We start from the raw sequence: 6,366 nt of genomic DNA, 5'->3' as shown, positions 1-6,366 counted from the left end.
ATTCAATTCAATTCCATTGGTCAGTATATCTCTCTTTATGCCAGTACCATGCTGTTTTGACTACTATAGCTTCATAATCTGCTTCAAAGTCAGGTAGTGTGAGACCTCCCACTTCATTTTTCTTTCTCAAGGTATTTTTAGCTATTCAGGCACCTTGTCTTTCCAAATAAATTTTTTCATGGTTTTTCTATTTCTGCAAAGTAAGTTGTTGGGATTTTAATTGGTGTTGCATTGAATCTATAATCAATTTGGGTAGAACTGACATCTTAACTATTTAATCTATCAATTCATGAACATGGTATGCCCTTCCATTTATTTAGAGCTTCCATGATTTCTTTTATCAATTTCTTGTATATGTATTGGTCTTTTGTATCCTTAGTTAAACTTATTCTGAAATATTTTATTCTTTTTATTGCAATTGCAAATGGAATTTTTGTCTTACATCTCAGAATGCTTATTACTAGTGTATAGAAACTCTACGGATATTTCCTTGTTGATCTAGTACTCTGTAACTTTGCTGCAATCATTTATTAGCTTCAGTAGCTTTGCTGCAGATTTTTCAAGATTTTTGCATATAGTATCATACTGTCTGCAAACAGTGAATCTTCACTTCTTCCTTTCCAATTTGGATGTCTTTTAATCCTTTTTCTGCCTAATGGCTATAGGTAGAACTTTCACCACAATGTTGAATAACATTGGTCACAGTGGGCATCCTTGTTCTGATCTTAGATGGAAAGCTTTCAGTCTTTTCTCACTGAGGATGATGTTAGCTGTGGGTTTTTTCATATATTGCCTTTATTATCCTGAGGAAGTTCCCTTCTATTCCTACCCTTTGAAGTGTTTTCATCAAGCAAGGATGTTGAATTTTATCAAATGCCCTTTCTGCATCAAATGATATGATCATGTGGTTTTTCCACTTTGATTTACTGATATACTGTATTGCATTAATTGATTTTCTTATGTTGAACCAGCCTTGCATACCTGGAATAAACTCCACCGGGTCGTAGTGTATAATTCTTTTAATGTGCTGCTGGGTTTGATTTTCAAGTATTTGTTGAGGATTCTTCATCTAGATTCATTAAAGAGATTGGTCTGTAATTTTCTTTTCTTGTATCTTTGTCTGGCTTTGGTATTAGTGCAACTGGCTTCATTTGAGTTAGGCAGCTTTCCCTCCTCTTCAATTTTTTTTGTAGAGTTTCAGCAGGATTGCTACTAATTCTTTCTTGAATGCTTGGTAGGATTCACCTATGAACCATTCTAGTTCTGGAATTTTCTTTTTGGGGGGCTTTTCGATGACTGATTCAATCTCTTTAGTTGTTATTGGTTCATTGAGGTAGTCTATTTCTTCTTGAGTCAATGTTGGTTGTTCATGCCTTTTGGAAGTTTTCCATTTGATCTACATTGTTGTAGGAGCCAGGGTTAATGGAAAACCTGCGGCATTTATTGGGAGTGACTGGCTTCGGAGTGGCATCGGCAATAAACTGTGGAGACTGTTGTCTGCTTTATTGGAGGACAGTTTGAGAGGGAGAGAATGTTTATTTTTGCTTAAGCCCCAAGGTCTTATTAGCTATCTCTTGTATGTAGGGAATAATATACTGATAAGTAGGCACTCTGTTTTATCACGAAATGTATGCACACTTTTAGTCACCTAAACCCTGCACTATATAAGCAGGAACTAGTTAAGAATAAAGTTGTCTGTTGTCTGTTATGGCTAAGCTTCAGACCCCCTGAACCCTGTCTCTTTCTTTCTTTCGTTCTTTCTTTCTCATCATTCCTTAATATCGTTTGAGCTCCGTTTCATAGGAAGCAACACATTGTCTAGTTTATTAGCGTATAGTTACTCATAGTATCCTCTCTTTACCTCCTTTATTTCTGTGGGGTCAGTGGTTATGTCTCCTCTTCCATTTTTAATTTTACCTATTTGCATCTTCTCTCTTTGTTTTTCATGAACCTAACCAAGGTCCATCGATTTTATTGATTTTTTCAAAGAACAAACTTTTGAAAAAATTTTCTCAATGGTTTTCATGCTCTCAATTTCATTTATTTCTGCTCTAAGCTTCATTATTTATTTCCTTTTATTTGCTTTAGGGTTAGTTTGCCATTCTTTCTTTAGTTCTTCAAAGTGAGCAGTTAATTCCTTGATTTTTGCTGTTTCTTCTTTTTAAATATAGACATTTAGGCAATAAATTTGCCTCTTAGCACTGCCTTTGCTGTATCAACAAATTTTGATATGTTGTTTTTTCATTTTCAGTTGCCTTCAGATATTTACTGATTTCTCTTGTAATTTCTTCCTTGACCCACTGGTTGTTTAAGAGTGTGTTGTTTAGCCTCTGTATATTTATGAACTTTCTGATCCCCTGTCCATTACTGATTTCCAACTTCATTCCATTATGATCCAAGAAAGTGTTTTGTATGATTTCAAACTTTCTAATTTTATTGAGACTTGCTTTGTGACCTGGTATATAGCTTATTCTTGAGAATGATCCATGAACACTTGAAAAAAATGTGTATCCTGCTGTTGTGGGTGTAATGTTCTGTAAATGTCTGTTAAGTGTAGTTCATTAATTGTATTATTCAAAACCTCTGTTTCCTTATTGATCCTCTGTCTAGATGCTCTATCCACTGATGAGAGTAGGGAATTGAAGTTTCCAGCTACTATGGTAGAGGTGTCTATTTTTCCCTTCAGTATTGTCACTGTTTGCCTCATGTATTTTGGTACACTCTGGCTTGGTGCATAGGAATTATGATTGTTATGCCTTCTTGTTAAATTGTTCCTTTTATTAATACATAGTGCCCTTCTTTGTCTCTTTTAACTGTTTTACATTTGAAGTCTAATTTGTCATATATTAGTATAGCTACTCCTGCTCTTTTCTGATAGTTTGCATGAAATATCTTTTCCCAGCCTTTCACTTTCAATCTATTTTTTCCCTTGGGTCTAAGATAACAAGAGACAGCATACAGATGGGTCCTGAATCTAAATCCATTCTGCCAGTCTGTCTTTTGATTGGGGAGTTTAATCCACTAACATTCAAAGTTATTATTGTAAAGGCAGTACTTCTTTCATTTTGTTTTTTGGATTTTATATGTCATATCTAATTTTTTTCTCTTGTTATCTTTACTGATATGGAGAAATGGAGACCATTTCTTCCCTCTTCATCAGACCTCTCTCTCCTGTCTTCCTATATGCCTGTAGTGCTCCCTTTAGTATTTCTTACAGAGCTGTTCTCTTAGCCACAAATTCTCTCAGTGACTGTCTGAAAATATTTTAATCTCCCCCTCCCTTTTTTTTGTATGCTATATGACGGTGTCACATTTCACTATTTTTCCATTTGAGTATTCCATTAATGCAGCACCATTTGTTGAATTTTTTGATTGTTTGGTTTTTGTTTGTTTGTTTTTTTGGGAAATGCATGGATCAGGTATCGAACCTGCGTCTCCTGCATGGCAGGCAAGAATCCACCACTGAACTACCCTGCACCCCCTCCCCATCATTTTTGAAGGATAATTTTCCTGAATATAGAATTCTTGGTTGTCAGTTTTTCTCCTTTAGACTTTTATTCATCATACCACTGCTTTTTCCCCTCCATGTTTTCTGTGGAGAAATCGTCACATAATCTTATTGAACTTCCCTTGTATATGATGGTCTGCTTTTCTCTTGTTGCCTTCAAAACTCTCTTTTTCTTTTTGACGTTTGACAATCTGATTAATAAGTGTCTTGGAGTATGTCTATTTGGATCTATTCTGTTTGGGGTACACTGCACTTCTTGGATCTGTAATTGTATTTCTTTCATAAGAGATGGGAAATTTCCAGTAATTATTTTCTCCATTAGTCTTTCTCCTTCTTTTTACCTTCTTTTCTCCTTCTGGGACACCCACAACATGTATGTTCATGTGCTTCATGTTGTCATTCAATTCTCTGAGATACTGCTCATATTTTTCCTTTCTTTTCCCTATGTTGTTTTTGTGTGTGTCAGATTTCAGATGTCCAGTCCTCTAGTTCACTAATCCTTTTTTCTGCCTTCTCAATCTATTGTTGTAAGTTTCCATTGTTTTTTTTTTCACCTCTACTATTGTGCCTTTCATTCCCATAAGTTCTGTGATTTGTTTTTCAAACTTTCAAGGTCTTCTTTTGTTCACCCAATGTCTTCTTTATATCCTCCCTCAACTCATTGATTTGACTTTTGATGAGATTTTCCTTGTCTGTTTGACCATCCTGAATTAGTTGTTTCAACTCTTGTATCTCATTTAAGTGTTGGTTTGCTCCTTTGACTGGGTCATATCTTCCATTTTCCTAGTATGACTATTATTTTTTGCTAGCATCTAGGCATTTAATTTCCTTAATTAGTTTATTCTGGAGGTTTTTCACTCTTTTAGCTAGGATTTTCTTGCTGGATCACTTTGTTCTCTATCTGTTATTTGACATTCGGTTAAACTTTTTTTAAACCTCTCACATAGGTTCTGTTCTGAATTTTTCAGTTCTGTTTTCTGCCTATATGGAGCCGTTTTTTTCAGGAGGGTCTCCTCAGATATTATACACTCAGTCACATTTTCCTGGGCTAGAAGTCCCATGTCTCAGGAAGAACTAGTAGCCAGCATCAGTTTTCCCTGAGATTGAAACCCAGCAAGTTGTCAGACTTTCCTATGAAGCTTCTCTGCTCTATGCTTTTCCTATCCTGCCCAGCATGTAGTGTTTATCTGTCCATGGCTTCCCACCAGCTTAAAGTGATGCAGTGCTTTTACTTTCAACAGATTCTCCCTGCCAGGGGTGTGGTTGAGTCAGAGGTGATGTGGTGGAATGGCTTTAATGGCTTCTGTTTTCCAGTCCCTGGGGCTTAAATTCCTGATTCCACTTGAGCTGGGCCCTGCCCCTTTTTCTGTGTGGAAAATATACCCTTTAGGAATTCAGTCCTTTCACCTGACTGGTTACTTTATCTCTCAGACAAACTTCATTCCACCTTTGCCTGGGGGCAGTTGCTGGAGCTTGAAAGTGCTATTGATTTTTTCTAATGAGTTATTTAAGGAGTTAAAAAAATGTATTTTCAGAGCTGGAACTTTGCTCTTTAGGTTTGGCAATCAAGAGCTTGAGTTGATACATGGCTCTATGTATCTCCAGGCCCTATGTGCCCCCTTTTCTTGGGGTCCTGCCCTTTTCCAGTATTTTATGCTGTCTGACTCAAAGAGCCTTTTTCCCCCCAGTCAGCCCTGCTCCCTCTCTACTGAGGCAAAAACTCCTAGTTTCTTTAGGACTTATTCCAGGTTTAACTGCGCTGGGGGCCTGTTTTCAGTAGTCAGAATTTGTTAATTAATTCCCCAATTCGAGCTTGGTTGAGCTAAGCCCTTGCTGCTAGTAAAGTCTGTTTCCTTTCTGCTAGGGGAACCAGCCTGCCATGCTCATGGGGGAAGGGTGCTGGCCTCTGCAGCTTGGGGGACTTACAGTTTTGTCTGGGATCCCAGTGATTTCACCTGGTCCAGACTAGTATATTCTGTGTGTCTGGTCACTAATGTTCCCACAGCAGTTGTTCTGTACCATTCCTGGATATTTATTAGCTGTTCTGGAGGATGATCTCAATTCCACACCTTACTATGCCACCATCTTCCCATCAGCCTTTCTTGAGTCATGGTATCTTTCTCTGGATGCCTTAGTATGGACATTTTTTGGCCTTTGAACTGTAAACTTGTAACTTAATAAATTCCTCTTTAAAAGCCATTCCATTTCTTGTATATTACATTCTGTCAGTATTGACAAAACAAAACACCAATCTATCCTTTTTTTTTGAGTAAGCAGGTAGAAAGTTAATTAAGAATGCATGTGAGAGTATATGCAGGCCCTTTTGCAAGAAAAGAGGTGCAAGAGGCCTTGGCACATTGGGGCAGTCTACTTTTATAGTTTTTTGTTCCTTTTTAAAATTTTTATTAACTGTTTTACTACCTTCCCTTTTTCCTCATCTGTGAATGCTTGGTTTTAGATGTCTCACTCGGGTGGGTGTCATTTGGCTCCAGGGGCTGTTTATTGCTTTTCTTCTTAGAGGTAACATTTTCCTTGAAGCCTGACTGTTCCAGGGAATTTGCCCTTTGTTTATTAGCCAGTGCCCTAATTCTAACCTTGTTTCATTTCCCTCTTAGAGATTTCTAACCCCTTCATCTTAAGGAAAATTGGACTGATGGTCTTTCTTCTGTAGCTGCTTCAAGGTGTCAGTGTGTTGCAGACCATATTTGTGGGAGCATAGAAGTCTGAGGTTATGCAATCGAAGGTGGCTGGCGGAGCATGGGAAATAGAAGCATAGCCTCTGATGAGGAAGAACTTGTTGTGAGTTTCCAATCTGGAAGAAATTGGGTGAAAAATTGTATAAACCATCTGAAAAGAAG

Source organism: Tamandua tetradactyla, chromosome 12 (assembly GCF_023851605.1).
Source record: "Tamandua tetradactyla isolate mTamTet1 chromosome 12, mTamTet1.pri, whole genome shotgun sequence".
NCBI lineage: Eukaryota > Metazoa > Chordata > Mammalia > Pilosa > Myrmecophagidae > Tamandua > Tamandua tetradactyla.
Note: the sequence above shows the minus strand (reverse complement) of the source record.